Raw genomic sequence first — 18448 nt, 5'->3', positions numbered from 1 at the left:
CTATTTTTTATTATTTATTTTATAATTTTTTATGAATCTTAAAAAAATATTAATATTTTAACGGTTATTTTATTTATGTTGATAGACATATTTATTTTGGTTGGACAAGTATTTATTTTGGTGGACAAGTCTACCCAGGCGGAGGAGAATCAATGTTTAAATCATCTTTTTGAAGGTGACAATGGATTCAACGCCATCAAAACCTCATGGACACCAAAACTCTTGAAATTTAACAACTTTAACCCAGATTTACAAAAATCTCTGGCGGAATTTTCATGATTTTCACCAAAAAAATTGGTTAGACTACCAAAGGCTTTCCAAAATTTAAATCTAATTATTAATAATTATTAGGTGGATGGTAGGGATTTAACCTCCATAAAATATTTTAGAATATTCATAGTAATATACAAAAATCAAAAGTTGAGATTTATCTCCAAAGTAGTTATATTGTTTTTCCTTTTTGATTAAATTGATTAATTAAAAAAAATGTCAAGCTGTCATATGTATTGTAACAAAACATAATTAAGAATCGACATGGTAAGGTGGGGGTAAATGTATATCTTGTTACTCGTTTTTCTTATTAAATGTATATATGTTTAACTTATATATTAATTGTTTTATAACTAGCATAGCCATATAATATAAATGGTTGATAAATCACTGTAACCATCATTCTATGATAAAATTGATTTTCTTGTTGACCACTATTAGTTTAGTATTGACCAATGCAAGTTATAATGTTTAATTTTGAAAAGCAAATATTTATTTTTCAATAATATTGAAAAAAAATATTTTTCTAACATTTGATTGGACCATAACATTTGATTGCAGCTTTTATGCCATGTGGAAAATTACCTTAGATTTTTTTGTTTGTTTTTGTTTTCCATATTTTCTAGATGTAATTGCAATATTTATGACATATTTTAAAAATATTTGTGCAATCATTTTTCATTGTTAAGCTTCATAGGAAAACCACCTAAAATTAAAATCCTTGAAAATACAAGTATTTGCATATATTATTGCCCACCGTATTTAAGCAAGTATTTTCATAAAAATGAATAAGGACAAGATGGAAATAAATATAATTATAGGGAGTTATTGCTTACCATTATTTATGAACATGTAGGAGTAAAATTATAATTGTGCAAACTTAGTAGTGGTTATTATCTACTAAAAACTTATTCAATTTGTTATCCCTTACTAGGAAATTAAAAGATGAAGACTATTGATGCTTGAACACAAATAATTTTGTTTATTTTATATAATGTTTTTAAGGATATACAAAATAATAATATTTTGTTCATATATTTAGAATAACGTCACAAACACAAGAAGCTTCCCCAAACAAATAAATTCAACACATACACTACATGGCTCGTTGAGGCACTTACATCCAATAACCCTTGCTTTACAATTTCATAATCTAAATGGTTGCCCTAATTGTTTGGATGCAGGCTTTGCTTTTGCTTTTTCTTTTTTCCTTCTTACCACATCTTTTCCATAATCTTTGGTTATTTGCATCAAAGCTTTAGTTAATACTAAATGGCAATCTTGACAGAGGATTTCTAGCACCTATTAGTTTATGTGTTCACTATTCCTTGACCAGTTGTATCCAATGTGCTTCTCATTGGGAATATGTACACAACCTTTGCAAGGCCAGAATCTTGGGCTAAATCTATTAAGCTATTGGATTTAATGGAAAATGTAGTGACTGTAAATTTGCATGTAACTGGAAAATTTTCATTGACCTTAGAATTTTAAATTGTATGGGTTTTGTTTCTTTCAATTGTTCACATGGTTTTGTATTTTTCAATTGATAACACATCTTATTAAGGTGCTTATTATAATAATTTTGCAGGTGTTCATGTGTTCATCTAAAAAGATCATTGAAGGTTGTTTGTTATGGTGTTGGTTTTATCTAACAATAAATTCACCATGATAAATTCTGAGAATTTGCAATCATGAATATTTAAAACATCTGGTGGAATGAACAAAGTATACTTGCTTAGCAATAGCATGGGAACCCTTAAGAGCCTGTCATTATCGAACTTTTCTAAAAAGGAAAATACATGTGCCTCTTCCTAAACAATTACTATGGACTAGTTAGCCAAAGTATTTGAACATTTTATGTAAAATCCATTGTTGCCAAATCCAAACAAGTACACAGGTTCAAATCTTTAAGTGTGATTTCATTTCAATACAAAAATGCATAAAAACCAGACCAGTTAGATGCATGTAATGCAATGGTCCTTCTCCACGATTGAATCCTATTGGATGGTCCCTCTCAAAAGTTATATGGAAATTGAATCCATTTAAGGTGTGTGCAATTAGACGAAGCTTTTGGATTAAAATCCAATAGTGAAATAAAGGGTAGGTCAAGTAATGTTCTAGTAGTGCTTTAAGCGGTCCAATTCAGATCAAATCCTTTTTTTTAATATTTAAAGTGCACAATAACAATAGGTTACCAAGATATGGAGAAATGGTACCTTTCAACCCTATAATTGTAGAAATTAATAGAAATTTGCTACTACTGATGAAATCAAACTAAAATCAAGAGATTACAAATTTCCTCTACTATTCTATGGAATGGAAATCACCATTTTGAAACACATGCAATAACATGCAACCATAAAAACCACAAGAACACAATGATTTATAGGGGAAACCAACTGGGAAAAACCCCTTCGTTGTTTTTCAATAATCATATGAGAATGAGAAACTATTACAATGTATTGCTTCAATCCTTAAGCACACCCTACATTGTAAACTTGTTCTCCTGTTAACTGTCCTACTTTGGCCAACACTTAGCCAATTCAAGGCCCCAACTTCCTCCTATTTCCTTACGCAATTAAAGAGAAATTAGGCTTCTAAATAATAGGGGAATTCACTATTTCCTTGCACAAACCCCAAGGAATTGATCACCTGCATCAATGCCAAGACTGTACACTCAACTAGTATATAATTGATAATTAAAATGTGCCTTTTCCTCCACTCTAGATAGGCAATTTTAATTCCATGCATGTCTAGGATATTTTTAGCTGATTGACCAATTTAACTGAGAGATCATTGAGTTAACAACAGTTCTACAACGTAGTTGACCTTCAACTAACTCAATTAATTACTTAAGCTTAGTTAACTAAGTTCAACTGAACTAGATTGCTAAATTTTAGCAATCACTACATGCACAAATTGTACACCAAGACTATAACTCGAATTTACTGATTTAACTAGTAGACAATGCCATGTCACACAAGTTAACTGCAATCCAAGTCATCTTGCTGATGTGGAAAATTGAATTACTCAATTTGACTAAGGCACAAGTCAAATTGAGCCTTTCTTGCTACAATTTCTAACACTCCCTCTTAGCAAGAGAGGGACTTTGCACCATCCCTATCCTACACCTATGGATTTCAAATTTGCCTCTTGACAATGCCTTTGTCAAAATATCTGCATCTAGCTCCTCAGTTGGAATGTATTGTAGTATCATAATTCTCCTCTGCACACAATCCCACAAGTGATGGTACCTAATATCATTGTGCTTAGATCTGTCATGAAATATTCAATTCTAAGAGAGTTTAATACAACTCTAATTGTCACAATAAATCACTGTCGAATCCATACCTTGACTGAAAATACCAAAAATAATTTTCTATAACGCCCTCCTCTCACATCTACCTAAGTAACCGGCCAACCGGGGTAAACATGTGATGAGAAGTTACTATGATATGATTCGAACTCCTAAGTCACCTTAAGGAAGTGGAACTGGCATAAAACACCATACATACCTTCCACATCATCAAGAGGACTCCCAAGAACCATCCCAACCTCTCAAGTAACTAGCCCTTGGGTCTTACTGAGTTTTTAGACCAATTACCCCCGAACACTCCCATGATATGGGCATGCCAGCATCCAGAAGGCTTTGGATGCTCCCACAACATGCCCTGCTAGTGTCTAGGGACTATTTTTCTCAGCGTTGTGATAGCGTCCCCGAGATTTGAGCCACGTTTTCAAGCTAAGAGTGCAGGTCACTACCGAGAATTCAGTGACACTTTCATAATCCATGATTTACATAATAGAAAGACTTGGAAATCAAAACTAACTCCAGGACTAGGCCTGACCATCCCCAACCTGAATTGACATTTTTTCAAATGCTTGGCATCAATGAAATCTACAGGAAATGAATACAAGACAGAGCATAAATCACTGATAACTCATATGAGACTTGATAAGAAGGATCACCACCCTCTTCTCTTAACTATTTTGACATCAATTAGGTCTTGCATTCATTATCCTTTTAGTTACAAATAAATACATGAAATAACCATTGCAATAACCAGTCATATAACCATGCTTATAACCAGCATTAAGCCATGAAAATAAAAATGAGATAAAAGCCATTAAAGCCACATATTAACAATTACAAAAGCAAGAGAACTTAGAATTTATTAAACATAGTAAAATCCAACCAGTTTTGGGAATTCCACGTACCACCCAACCATAGACATGGTTGAACCAAATATTTCTTTCAACCGGTCATCCCCATGCCATATTCTAGGCATGAATGTGGGATCTCATGGATAAGACAATCCAAACACAACCAAGGGAATCCATAGGTTAAACCACCTCCACCCTCACCAAACCGTGATCTCACCAAAACCGACACCGAGATCACAAAACCGAACTGAGCTAGGAATTCCTTTAGACTCCATCACTATCCTTGAGGAATTTTCCATCTCCTTGTCTCTCAGGATTTACCGCAACCACACCGAATCACTAGGCCATAAACCGAGACTCCACCCTCGGGATTTATCATGTATTCCCCCAAAACTGGTCAAGGGATTCCTAAGCCTTTGGGGTTTTCCTCAGACCGCCTACACTTGAAATTCTGAAACCATCTGGCAATTCCAAAGCTCAAAACTGAGAAAACAATCCCATCACACCATAGCTATCTGAAAAAAGGCAAGGCTAGGTTGAATGCCACTTTCATAACCCGACAAAACCATGGCATCGACAACAAGAGAACCATACACCAACATGCAAAGCCATGCTTGTATAAACCAATTAGGAAATCACACATGCAATATGTTACCTGCAAGTATTCCTACTGAAGTTGATTGATCCTACTCTTCCTTGATTGATACTTTCTTTCCTTCCTTTCCTTTGCTTTATTTTCCCTTCATTGCTCCAAAACTAGAGTGCTCCAAGTAAACTTGAAGTGTCCAAGAGTGTTAGAGAGAGAGAGAGAGAGTAATGAGAGAGATCCAAAACTGAAATGACAAAAGGTTACAAACTGATCCTCAGAATCCTTTTTATCAATGAGACCTCTATTTTCTTCATTTTCCATTATTTTCCTTCAATTTCCTCCTCACATGCAATATGTGACCTTTCACCTTACTTTTCTCCTATTTTCCTTTATTTTCATAAATAAATGTGCCAAAATACATTTTTTCCTTTTTAATGCCTTTTCCTTTGCCAATTTCCTTTAGCCATAAACACATCCAGTGATGCCCAATAGGATATCTTTGCCCAACATTCAACTTGGAAGACGTGTCCCTTAACCGTGGTCTTATTTTGCCTTTATTAACTTTTATTACATGAAATTTTAACCAGGGGTTGTTATAGACCCCTCCCTGTTGGGGAACATTGTCCTCGATGTTAAACCACACCAAGACCTTAGGAAAACAGCTAAAAATAAAACATACTTCCCATGGAGCTTTATAACTTAGCTCGTTGTAGTATTTATGATGAATGACTTGCTCAAAAGCAAAACATTATGACAACATGACAAGATAACAACCATACCACTTATTGGAGCTTTATAACTTAGCTCATGGCATTATTTACTTCCATATACATATGTACATATACCAAAACATCGGCAAAACATATGCCAAACATATACCAAACATCAAATCAAAATTTCTTTGCCTCAACTAGAAAACAAAGAAGGATACATGGCCTGCATCTGATCTGTCATCTCCCATATAGTATCTTTGGGCCCAAAGTGCTTATACTGCACTTTAACTTTCTCTATGGATATGTTCCTGAGCATGAGATTCTTGTGTTGCAATATGCACTGAGGCTTCAACTAGACTTATCCTTCTTGCTCAACTTGCAATATAGACCAATCAATAACATGATATACCTTTTAAGCAATGAAACATGGAAAACATCATGGAATTTCACTGTTGGAGGCAGTGCAAGTCGATAGGCCACTGGTAAAATCCTCTCAAAGATCTCAAAAGTCCCGCAATACCGTGGTGCCAACTTAGCACATGATCTAATCCTCAAGAGCTCTTCTTAGGTTTGATGCACAAATACACATGCTCCCCAACCTGAAACTCCTTGAATACCATGTGTTGGTCTACATAACACTTATGTCTATCATGTGCTACCTTTAGATTCTTCTTTATAACCTACATTTCTTGTTCCATGCCTGGCAACATATCTGGTCCAATAATTACCCTGTTCACTGGATCGCTCAAGCTGATGGGAGTATTACAACTCCGCCCATACAATGCCTCGAAGGGACTCATCCTCATTGAATCTTGATAACCATTGTTGTATGTGAACTCAACCAATTGAAGATATTCCTCCCATCTTCTCTGTTGGTGCATGACATACATCCTTAGCGTATCCTCAAAGATCCTATTGACCCTCTCTATCTATCCATCTGTCTGTGGATGATAAGTTGTACTGAAGGCCAACTTTGTACCCAAACTTGCAAATAGCTCCTTCTAAAACTTGGAATTTAACTTCGCATCCCTGTCTGACACAATCTTCTTCGGAACACCATATAATCTCACTATCTCCCTGATGAAAACTTGTGCCACCTCATTATCTGAATATGTAGTCTTCACTAGAATGAAGTGAGCTACCTTTCTCAACCTGTCAACCATGACCATAACAGAATCATGTTGTCTCACTATCCTCGGAAGACTTGTAATGATCCATGGAAATGACCTCCCATTTCTATTCTGGAATCACAATAGGTTGTAGTAGACCACCTAAATGCTTACACTCTACATTTACTTGCTGACAATCCAAACATCTAGCCATGAAATCTGCCACTTGCTTCTTTAGAACATATTCATTGTTGTCAATGTCTTTTGATATCCTAGGTGACCCGAGTATGGATTCACGTGAAACTCCCTCAAGATAAGCTTCTTGAGCTCATTTCAATTCGACACATAGATCTTGTCCCTGAATCTCACCAAACCATATGCTGTGAGATGATAGTCTACATCCTAATCACTTGTACCTATACATGTACCATTACTATGTTGTAACATGTACATAATATCCATATAATTATCGACTCTATGTCTTGCTTGCAAGATCCTATCCTCTATCCCATAAGAGCTCATAGCTGCTATATGATTCACCTGTACCTTCCTGCTAAGAGCATGTGCAGCCTGATTCTCCTTTCCCTTAATGTATCTCATCTCGAAGTCAAACTCACCAAGGGTAGCCAACCATCTAGCTTTCCTGGTGTCTAGATTTGGCTTGTCAAACAAGTATCTCAACCCAATGTGATTTCTCATCAATACAAATCTCCTTCCAAGAATATAATGTCTCCACATCTTCAAGGTGTGAATAATAGTTGCCAACTCAAGATCATGAGTCACGTAGTTCTACTCATGCTCATTCAACTTCCTGGACTCATAGCACACCACCTGTCCCTCCTGCATAAGGACTCCACCAAGTCCTATTTTACATGCATCTATACACACTACAAACTCTTTATCCAGATATGCAATCTTAAGGACTGGAGCATTGGTCAACAACTACTTCAGCTGCTCAAAACTAGTTGCACATTCTTTTGTCCATTCAAACTTCTTACCTTTCCTCTACAAGGATGTCATAAGATATGTAATGCATGAGAAGTTCCTGATGAACCTCCTGTAGTAACCTACCAATCCCATGAATTATCTCACCTCATCCACATTTTTAGGAGCTACCCACTCCATGATGCGTTGGCATTATGGCTAAAGTGTTTTCCTTGATGGCAACCCATTCAGGTGATAGATCACAGTACTTCAAGTCAACAACAGAGATTGATGATCAACTATCAAATATTGAAGAAAAAAGGAGGTACGCAGGTACACCTTACATAAGGTGCGTACACGCAGGTCAGTGTTACATAAAGTGCGTACATACCCACAGTTATCCCGTTCAGGAGGTGCGTACCCCCAGTGCACACATTTCAAGGCAAAGAAATTCACATGTGGGGTTTTCTTATGTTTTACTCTTGGTATTTAGCCGACGGTATTGGGTTATTATGGTGTCGGCTCGTGGTATTGATCCATGTTTTAAGGAAGAGCTTTCCTATATAAAGCAAAGGAGATCATTTGGCTTGGGTATGTTTTGGGTTGAATATCTTATGAGGGCTAGATCTGGTCTAGATCTAAATAAGGCGAATCTATTGATGGACTGAGATCTCTTTGGCGCATGTTCAGATCTATAGATCTGACTGTCTAGGTTATTTCTGAAGTCTTGAAATCATCTATGCCCGAAGGTACGCAGGTACAGTAAAAGAAAAGTGTGTGCATACGCAGGAACGAAGCGTTTCAGGTGCGCCGGTAAGCAGGCACAGAAGGGTTTCAGGTGCGCCGCTACGCAGACACAGAAGGGTTTCAGGTGCGCCGGTACGCAGGCACAGAAGGGTTTCAGGTGCGCCGGTACGCAGGCACAGAAGGGTTGCAGGTGCGCTGGTACGTAGGCACAGAAGGGTTGCAGGTGCGGAGGTCCGCAGGCAGTTCAATGAACTCAGAGCGAGGTACGCAGGCGAACAGTTGAGCAGGGTGCCTACTGTAAGCAGGCAAGCAGTTGAGCAGGGTGCGTACTGTAAGCAGGCAAGCAGTTGAGCAGGGTGCTTACTGTAAGCAGGCAAGCAGTTGAGCAGGGTGCTTACGTAAGCAGGCGAGCAGTTGAACAGGGTGCTTACTTCTCTTAAGATCTTTGTTTATCATTGCTGTGTTCTGGGTTTGGTTCTATTATTGTTGATCTGGTTACTACAGTTGACTGGGTGATTTTCTTATACTTTATGATCATTTGATGCTTATGGATCCAGTTTGAAAATTTATGAAAAGTGGTCCTTGTAAGGAAAGAAGTAGGGGGTTGTAGCTCCCTTCCAGGAGAGACTGGAAAACGAGAGAGAGTTGTAGCTCTCTGCAGGTTGCAGCCTGTGTACTGGTAAAGGACTGCACCAGTACAAAACCATTGTAAAAGGAGTTTCTAATTTGAAAGAAGATAGAGACATATTGCAGCAGGTGGTTTTCACCCACATTGGGTTTCCACCTTACATCTTGTGTTCTTTGGTGTGACTATCTGTTTTCTTTGTTCATGCTCATTATTTTATGGTACTGACATGCAAAAATAATTCAAAGAACAAATGAAGAAGATTTATTAAAAGAATTAGATAATACTGATTCACCCCCCCTCTCAGTATTATTTCCATCAATTGGTATCAGAGCAGGTCCTTCAGAGAAGCTTGATCACTTGAAGGTAGATCGTTCATCATGAGCAACTATGAGAGAGAAGCATCAATCAGGCCACCGGTTTTTGATGGGACAAACTTCAATTATTGGAAGGTAAGAGTTACTGCCTATCTTCAATCTCTTGGTACAGAAGTTTGGGACATCGTAGAGACAGGCTATGCTTTTCCATCAGCTACTCCTACAGATGCAGCCGAGAAAAAGAAGTATGAAACAAATGCAAAAGCAGTCAGTACTCTATTAGGATGTGTATCTCAATCAGAATTCATGAAGGTAATGCACTATAAATCCGCGAAAGAGATTGGGACAAAATTGTCACGAGCTATGAAGGAGATGAACAGGTAAAGCGTGCTAAACTTCAAACTCTCAGAATTCAGTATGAGACTCTCAAAATGTATAATGATGAAAGTGTGGCTAACTATTTTCTTCGGGTAGATGAGGTTGTTAACTATATGAAAAATTTGGGTGAAGAAATAAAAGAGGCTATTGTGGTTGAAAAGGTTCTAAGATCATTGTCCCCCAAGTTTGAATCTAAAGTATCTGCAATAGAAGAAAAGGAAAATCTACGAATTCTTACTATGTCTCAGCTACATGGAATTCTAACTGCTTATGAAATGAGAAAGGGAGGTCCATCAGACAGAAGAGAAGCTGCTTTCAAGGCATCAGGCAAAGGAGATTATTATGAAGCGAGCCACGTCCCAGAAGAAGAGGAAGAAGAATCAAATTTTGTCAGAAATCTTCAAAGGGGTTCTGGAAGGTTCAGAGGTAAGTTACCTTTTAAATGCTTTGCTTGTGGAAGAGTAGGTCATTATGCTGCAAAATGTCCTTATAAGGATAAAGGAAAGGAACCTGCTAGATGGAACAAGAAACAGAATGCAAATAAGAAAAGCTACTACACTCATGAAGATAGTGATGGTCTATCAAACAGTGATGAAGATGAACAAGGTAATGCATATAAGTTGTTAATGGAATTTGAAGATGATGATTATATGGATGCTATAGATGTGGATAACCTTTATGATGAAATTACTAGACTCAAGAGATGTATAGAAGAAAAGAACATGATCATTGATACTCTACAATTTCAAATTGATGAAAAGGAAAAACATCTTGAAAAATTAGAAGGTGAAATTGTTGGTCTTAGAAAAGAGATTGAGAAAACAAAAGCTATTAATTTCAAGTTTGTCAAAGGATCTGAAACTTTGGATGAGATTATCAATGTGCAGCGGTCTCCACTAAACAAGACAGGTCTAGGCTATAATGGAGAAACTTCTCAAGCATCCACCTCAAAAAGTTATCTTGATGCAGCAAGAAGAAATGAGCAAAAGCACAATGAAGATCATCAGGTAAAGCAGGGACGAATTACAAACAGAAACTATCAGGGGCAATCCATCTTAAGAGTGAACAAAAGCTACAACCAGCCACAGGTAAAATCTTCTCAATTTGGTTCAAGAATAGATGACAATAGAAATTACAATCAATTGGCTGGTAGATTCGATAACCGCAGAAGTTTCTTCAATGGACAATGCTTTTCTTGCCATAACTTTGGTCACAAAGCAGCTCAATGTGTTGCATATAAAACGATCATGACTAGGGAAGCTCAAAAACAAAGAAGTATGACCGGGATTACAAAAAGGACCTATAACAACTTTTCGGTTCTTGAAAATGAAGTCGAATGTTCTATTTGCAATAACTTTGGTCATGAAGACTCTGAATGCAGGAGCAGGTTTCAACAGAAAAAGGAACAAGCCTCAAGCACCAAAACATGGAGAATAAAGGAACCACAAACAGAAAGATGTGGGATAGCTTTTTATGCAGAGGGACATGAAAATCTATGGTACATTGACAGTGGATGTTCGAAGCATATGACAGGTGATAAAGAAAAACTTGAGTCATATTCTGCTCTAGAAAAGGGAAAGAAAGTCTCTTTTGGAAATGATACTCCTGCAACTATAAAAGGAAAAGGCATTGCTCAGTTAAAAGAAAAGGTCAAGGCTGGAAATGTTTTGTATGTTGATGGATTGAAGCATAATCTTCTAAGTGTCAGCCAGATGTGTGATCAAAGAACCGAGGTTATATTCAGATCAAATGGATGTCTTGTTCGTGATCTTGATACAGGTAAAACAGTGATCAAAGGCAAAAGAACTCCAAATAATCTGTACATATTTGAAGAAGGACAACAACAATGCTATCTGAGCAAGGATGATGAGCACTGGTTATGGCATCGGAGGTTGGGACATCTAAGCTTTTCACAAATAAGGAAAGCATGCAAATATCAGGCAGTTCGCGATCTTCCAGATATCAAAATTCCTGACAACACCATATGCAAATCATGTCAGTTTGGAAAACAAACCAGAACTAACTTTCCAGAGAAAGAAGGATCAGCTAGCATGCCTCTTGAGCTAGTACATACAAATACATGCGGTCCTTTCAGGAAAAGAACACCTCGAGGAGAAGAATACTTGATATTATTCATTGACGATTTCTCCAGGTTTGTCTGGTTAGGAATTATGAAGCACAAAGATGAAGCATTCGAAAAATTCAAATCCTTCAAAGCCTTGGTTGAAAATGAATCAGGTCACAAAATTAAGTGCCTCAGATCCGACAGAGGTGGGGAATTTACTTCAAATGAATTTTTCGATTTCTACGAAGAACATGGGATAAGAAGAGAATTCTCTACAGCAAGAACTCCTCAGCAAAATGGAGTTTTGGAAAGAATGAACAGAACAGTCCAACAAATGGCTCGTGCTATGCTTGATGAGTCAGGAACTCCCGCAACTTTCTGGGGTGAAGCTGCACATGCTGCGGTTGTTATTCTCAACAAAACAAATGTCCGGGTGAACAGCACTCAAACTCCTCATGAGCTCTGGAGTGGTAGGACTCCTTCGGTAAAGCACTTCAAAATCTTTGGGAGCAAATGCTATATCAAGAATACTGATGAGCAGCTTGGCAAACTTGAACCTAGAGCAGATGAAGGCATTCTTCTTGGTTACTCTCCACATAGCAAAGCATACAAATGCTACAATAAAAGACTTGGCAGACTTGTTGACAGCATTGATGTAGTGGTTGATGAGAAGGGATACATTCCTAGGCAAGTACATCATGAAGACATCGAAGAAGATGAAGGCTACCCCCAATGACAGAATGATGAAGAAGAAGAACCTCAAGAAGAACCAGAGGAGCAAACAAGAATAGAAGAAAAGACTCCATCCAGATATGTTCAGAAGAATCATCCAGAATCTCAGATTATGGGGCAGAAAGAAGCAGGTGTACAAACAAGAAGAACAGTTGCAGAAGCTTCAAGCTATTTGGCATTACTCTCCTCTACTGAACCACAAAATGTGAAAGAGGCATGCAAAGATGAATGTTGGGTGAAAGCAATGGATGAAGAAATTGAGCAGATCGAAAAGAACAACACTTGGGAGCTGGTTCCTAGACCAAAGGATAAGAATGTTATCGGAACAAAATGGGTCTTCAAAAATAAATTGAATGAAAATGGAGAAGTAATTAGAAACAAAGCCAGACTTGTTTGTAAAGGGTATGCGCAGCAAGAAGGAATAGACTTTGAAGAAACCTTTGCTCCTGTTGCAAGACTTGAGGCCATCCGAATGTTCCTTGCTCGCTCAAGTTTTCAAAACTTCAAAGTATTTCAAATGGACGTGAAATCAGCCTTTCTGAATGGAGACTTGGAAGAAGAAGTGTACATTGAACAGCCAGATGGGTTCATTCTTGGAAATGATCCAAATCTTGTATGTAGATTGAAGAAGGCTCTCTATGGTCTCAAACAAGCTCCAAGGGCTTGGTACTACCGTTTGGACAAATATCTTCATCAACAAGGCTTTTCAAAAGGATCAGCAGATAGCAATCTCTATATAAAAGTTGAAAATGACAAATTGCTAATACTTGTTGTGTATGTAGATGACATTATTTTTGGGAGCAATGAAGAAGCTATGAGTCAAAGTTTTTCCTTGGTCATGCAGAAAGAATTTGAAATGTCCTTGCTAGGAGAACTGACATATTTCCTTGGTTTGCAAATCCAACAAAAAGAAGGAGGAATCTTTTTATCTCAAACCAAGTATCTCAAACAGATTTTGAAGAAATATGGTATGGAAGATGCAAAACCAGTATGTACACCCATGGTCACAGGATGTAGCCTCAGTGCAAATGATGAATCTGCAGCAATACATCAACCAACCTACAGATCTATGATTGGAAGTTTACTTTATTTGACAGGTACCCGACCGGACATTATGCATGCAGTTGGAATAGTTGGAAGATTTCAGGCAAATCCGAAGGAGACTCATCTTCAGGCAGTGAAGAGAATTTTCAAATATCTTCAAGGGACTCAAAATTATGGCTTATGGTATCCTAGAGATACAGATCTTACACTTCATGCTTATACAGATGCAGATTGGGTCGGAAGCGTGGATGACAGGAAAAGCACAAGTGGTGGTGCGTTCTTTATGGGTTCCAGACTGGTATCTTGGTTCAGCAAGAAACAGAGTTCAATTGCCTTGTCTACAACTGAAGCAGAATATGTTGCTGCTGCATCTTGTTGCACCTAACTCCTTTGGATGATGCAGACTTTGCAAGATTTTCAAATCACTTGTACACCGCCAATCCCCATCTTATGTGATAACACAAGTGCAATCAGCATCTCAAAGAATCCTGTTATGCATTCAAAAACCAAGCACATACCAATCAAGTACCATTTTCTCCGGGAACAAGTGCTTGAACAGAAGGTCAAGTTGGAGTATGTTCCTTCTAAGGAACAAGTTGCTGATATTCTCACCAAACCATTGCCCAGGGACACTTTTGAATACCTCAGGCAAAAGCTGGGGGTTGTTGATGCATCATCTTATTGTTGAACCTCTTCTGATTGATGGTACAGGTTCAGGGGGAGCATATAATGCATTGTTGGCATTATGGAGGATGTGCAAAAGGAGATCTTGGAAGTAGCTGCAATATGTCTCTATCTCTTTCATGGTGGATTATGGTTCTTCGTTGCAGATCTGGTTCATATTTAGGGGGAGCATGTTCTTAGGGGGAGCATAACCCTTTGCCCTTGATGTCAAAGGGGGAGAATGAAGCTGAAGTTTTGAGGTTGCCATCAAGTCCAAAGGGGGAGATTGTTGGCATTATGGCTAAAGTGTTGTCCTTGATGGCAACCCATTCAGGTGATAGATCACAGTACTTCAAGTCAACAGCAGAGATTGATGATCAGCTATCAAATATTGAAGAAAAAAGGAGGTACGCAGGTACACCTTACATAAGGTGCGTACACGCAGGTCAGTGTTACATAAAGTGCGTACATACCCGCAGTTATCCCGTTCAGGAGGTGCGTACCCCCAGTGCACACATTTCAAGGCAAAGAAATTCACATGTGGGGTTTTCTTATGTTTTACTCTTGGTATTTAGCCGACGGTATTGGGTTATTATGGTGTCGGCTTGTGGTATTGATCCATGTTTTAAGGAAGAGCTTTCCTATATAAAGCAAAGGAGATCATTTGGCTTGGGTATGTTTTGGGTTGAATATCTTATGAGGGCTAGATCTGGTCTAGATCTAAATAAGGCGAATCTATTGATGGACTGAGATCTCTTCGGCGCATGTTCAAATCTGTAGATCTGACTGTCTGGTTTATTTCTGAAGTCTTGAAATCATCTATGCCCGAAGGTACGCAGGTACAGTAAAAGAAAAGTGCGTGCATACGCAGGAACGAAGCGTTTCAGGTGCACCGGTACGCAGGCACAGAAGGGTTTCAGGTGCGCCGGTACGCAGGCACAGAAGGGTTTCAGGTGCGCCGGTACGCAGGCACAGAAGGGTTTCAGGTGCGCCGGTACGCAGGCACAGAAGGGTTGCAGGTGCGCCGGTACGCAGGCACAGAAGGGTTGCAGGTGCGGAGGTCCGCAGGCAGTTCAATGAACTCAGAGCGAGGTACGCAGGCGAACAGTTGAGCAGGGTGCGTACTGTAAGCAGGCAAGCAGTTGAGCAGGGTGCGTACTGTAAGCAGGCAAGCAGTTGAGCAGGGTGCTTACTGTAAGCAGGCAAGCAGTTGAGCAGGGTGCTTACGTAAGCAGGTGAGCAGTTGAACAGGGTGCTTACTTCTCTTAAGATCTTTGTTTATCATTGCTGTGTTCTGGGTTTGGTTCTATTATTGTTGATCTGGTTACTACAGTTGACTGGGTGATTTTCTTATACTTTATGATCATTTGATGCTTATGGATCCAGTTTGAAAATTTATGAAAAGTGGTCCTTGTAAGAAAAGAAGTAGGGGGTTGTAGCTCCCTTCCAGGAGAGACTGGAAAACGAGAGAGAGTTGTAGCTCTCTGCAGGTTGCAGCCTGTGTACTGGTAAAGGACTGCACCAGTACAAAACCATTGTAAAAGGAGTTTCTAATTTGAAAGAAGATAGAGACATATTGCAGCAGGTGGTTTTCACCCACATTGGGTTTCCACCTTACATCTTGTGTTCTTTGGTGTGACTATCTGTTTTCTTTGTTCATGCTCATTATTTTATGGTACTGACATGCAAAAATAATTCAAAGAACAAATGAAGAAGATTTATTAAAAGAATTAGATAATACTGATTCACCCCCCTCTCAGTATTATTTCCATCAATTGGTATCAAAGCAGGTCCTTCAGAGAAGCTTGATCACTTGAAGGTAGATCGTTCATCATGAGCAACTATGAGAGAGAAGCATCAATCAGGCCACCGGTTTTTGATGGGACAAACTTCAATTATTGGAAGGTAAGAGTTACTGCCTATCTTCAATCTCTTGGTACAGAAGTTTGGGACATCGTAGAGACAGGCTACGCTTTTCCATCAGCTACTCCTACAGATGCAGCCGAGAAAAAGAAGTATGAAACAAATGCAAAAGCAGTCAGTACTCTATTAGGATGTATATCTCAATCAGAATTCATGAAGGTAATGCACTATAAATCCGCGAAAGAGATTGGGACAAAATTGTCACGAGCTATGAAGGAGATGAACAGGTAAAGCGTGCTAAACTTAAACTCTCAGAATTCAGTATGAGACTCTCAAAATGTATAATGATGAAAGTGTGGCTAACTATTTTCTTCGGGTAGATGAGGTTGTTAACTGTATGAAAAATTTGGGTGAAGAAATAAAAGAGGCTATTGTGGTTGAAAAGGTTCTAAGATCATTGTCCCCCAAGTTTGAATCTAAAGTATCTGCAATAGAAGAAAAGGAAAATCTACGAATTCTTACTATGTCTCAGCTACATGGAATTCTAACTGCTTATGAAATGAGAAAGGGAGGTCCATCAGACAGAAGAGAAGCTGCTTTCAAGGCATCAGGCAAAGGATATTATTATGAAGTGAGCCACGTCCCAGAAGAAGAGGAAGAAGAATCAAATTTTGTCAGAAATCTTCAAAGGGGTTCTGGAAGGTTCAGAGGTAAGTTACCTTTTAAATGCTTTGCTTGTGGAAGAGTAGGTCATTATGCTGCAAAATGTCCTTATAAGGATAAAGGAAAGGAACCTGCTAGATGGAACAAGAAACAGAATGCAAATAAGAAAAGCTACTACACTCATGAAGATAGTGATGGTCTATCAAACAGTGATGAAGATGAACAAGGTAATGAATATAAGTTGTTAATGGCATTTGAAGATGATGATTATATGGATGCTATAGATGTGGATAACCTTTATGATGAAATTACTAGACTCAAGAGATGTATAGAAGAAAAGAACATGATCATTGATACTCTACAATTTCAAATTGATGAAAAGGAAAAACATCTTGAAAAATTAGAAGGTGAAATTGTTGGTCTTAGAAAAGAGATTGAGAAAACAAAAGCTATTAATCTCAAGTTTGTCAAAGGATCTGAAACTTTGGATGAGATTATCAATGTGCAGCGGTCTCCACTAAACAAGACAGGTCTGGGCTATAATGGAGAAACTTCTCAAGCATCCACCTCAAAAAGTTATCTTGATGCAGCAAGAAGAAATGAGCAAAAGCACAATGAAGATCATCAGGTAAAGCAGGGACGAATTACAAACAGAAACTATCAGGGGCAATCCATCTTAAGAGTGAACAAAAGCTACAACCAGCCACAGGTAAAATCTTCTCAATTTGGTTCAAGAATAGATGACAATAGAAATTACAATCAATTGGCTGGTAGATTCGATAACCGCAGAAGTTTCTTCAATGGACAATGCTTTTCTTGCCATAACTTTGGTCACAAAGCAGCTCAATGTGTTGCATATAAAACGATCATGACTAGGGAAGCTCAAAAACAAAGAAGTATGACCGGGATTACAAAAAGGACCTATAACAACTTTTCGGTTCCTGAAAATGAAGTTGAATGTTATATTTGCAATAAATTTGGTCATGAAGACTCTGAATGCAGGAGCAGGTTTCAGCAGAAAAAGGAACAAGCCTCAAGCACCAAAACATGGAGAATAAAGGAACCACAAACAGAAAGATGTGGGATAGCTTTTTATGCAGAGGGACAGGAAAATCTATGGTACATTGACAGTGGATGTTCGAAGCATATGACAGGTGATAAAGAAAAACTTGAGTCATATTTTGCTCTAGAAAAGGGAAAGAAAGTCTCTTTTGGAAATGATACTCCTGCAACTATAAAAGGAAAAGGCATTGCTCAGTTAAAAGAAAAGGTCAAGGCTGGAAATGTTTTGTATGTTGATGGATTGAAGCATAATCTTCTAAGTGTCAGCCAGATGTGTGATCAAAGAACCGAGGTTATATTCAGATCAAATGGATGTCTTGTTCGTGATCTTGATACAGGTAAAACAGTGATCAAAGGCAAAAGAACTCCAAATAATCTGTACATATTTGAAGAAGGACAACAACAATGCTATCTGAGCAAGGATGATGAGCACTGGTTATGGCATCGGAGGTTGGGACATCTAAGCTTTTCACAAATAAGGAAAGCATGCAAATATCAGGCAGTTCGCGATCTTCCAGAT

This window comes from Pinus tabuliformis, chromosome 4_1 (assembly GCF_031772625.1).
Source record: "Pinus tabuliformis cultivar Carrire ecotype Pingquan chromosome 4_1, CPIR1, whole genome shotgun sequence".
Taxonomy (NCBI): domain Eukaryota; kingdom Viridiplantae; phylum Streptophyta; class Pinopsida; order Pinales; family Pinaceae; genus Pinus; species Pinus tabuliformis.
Note: the sequence above shows the minus strand (reverse complement) of the source record.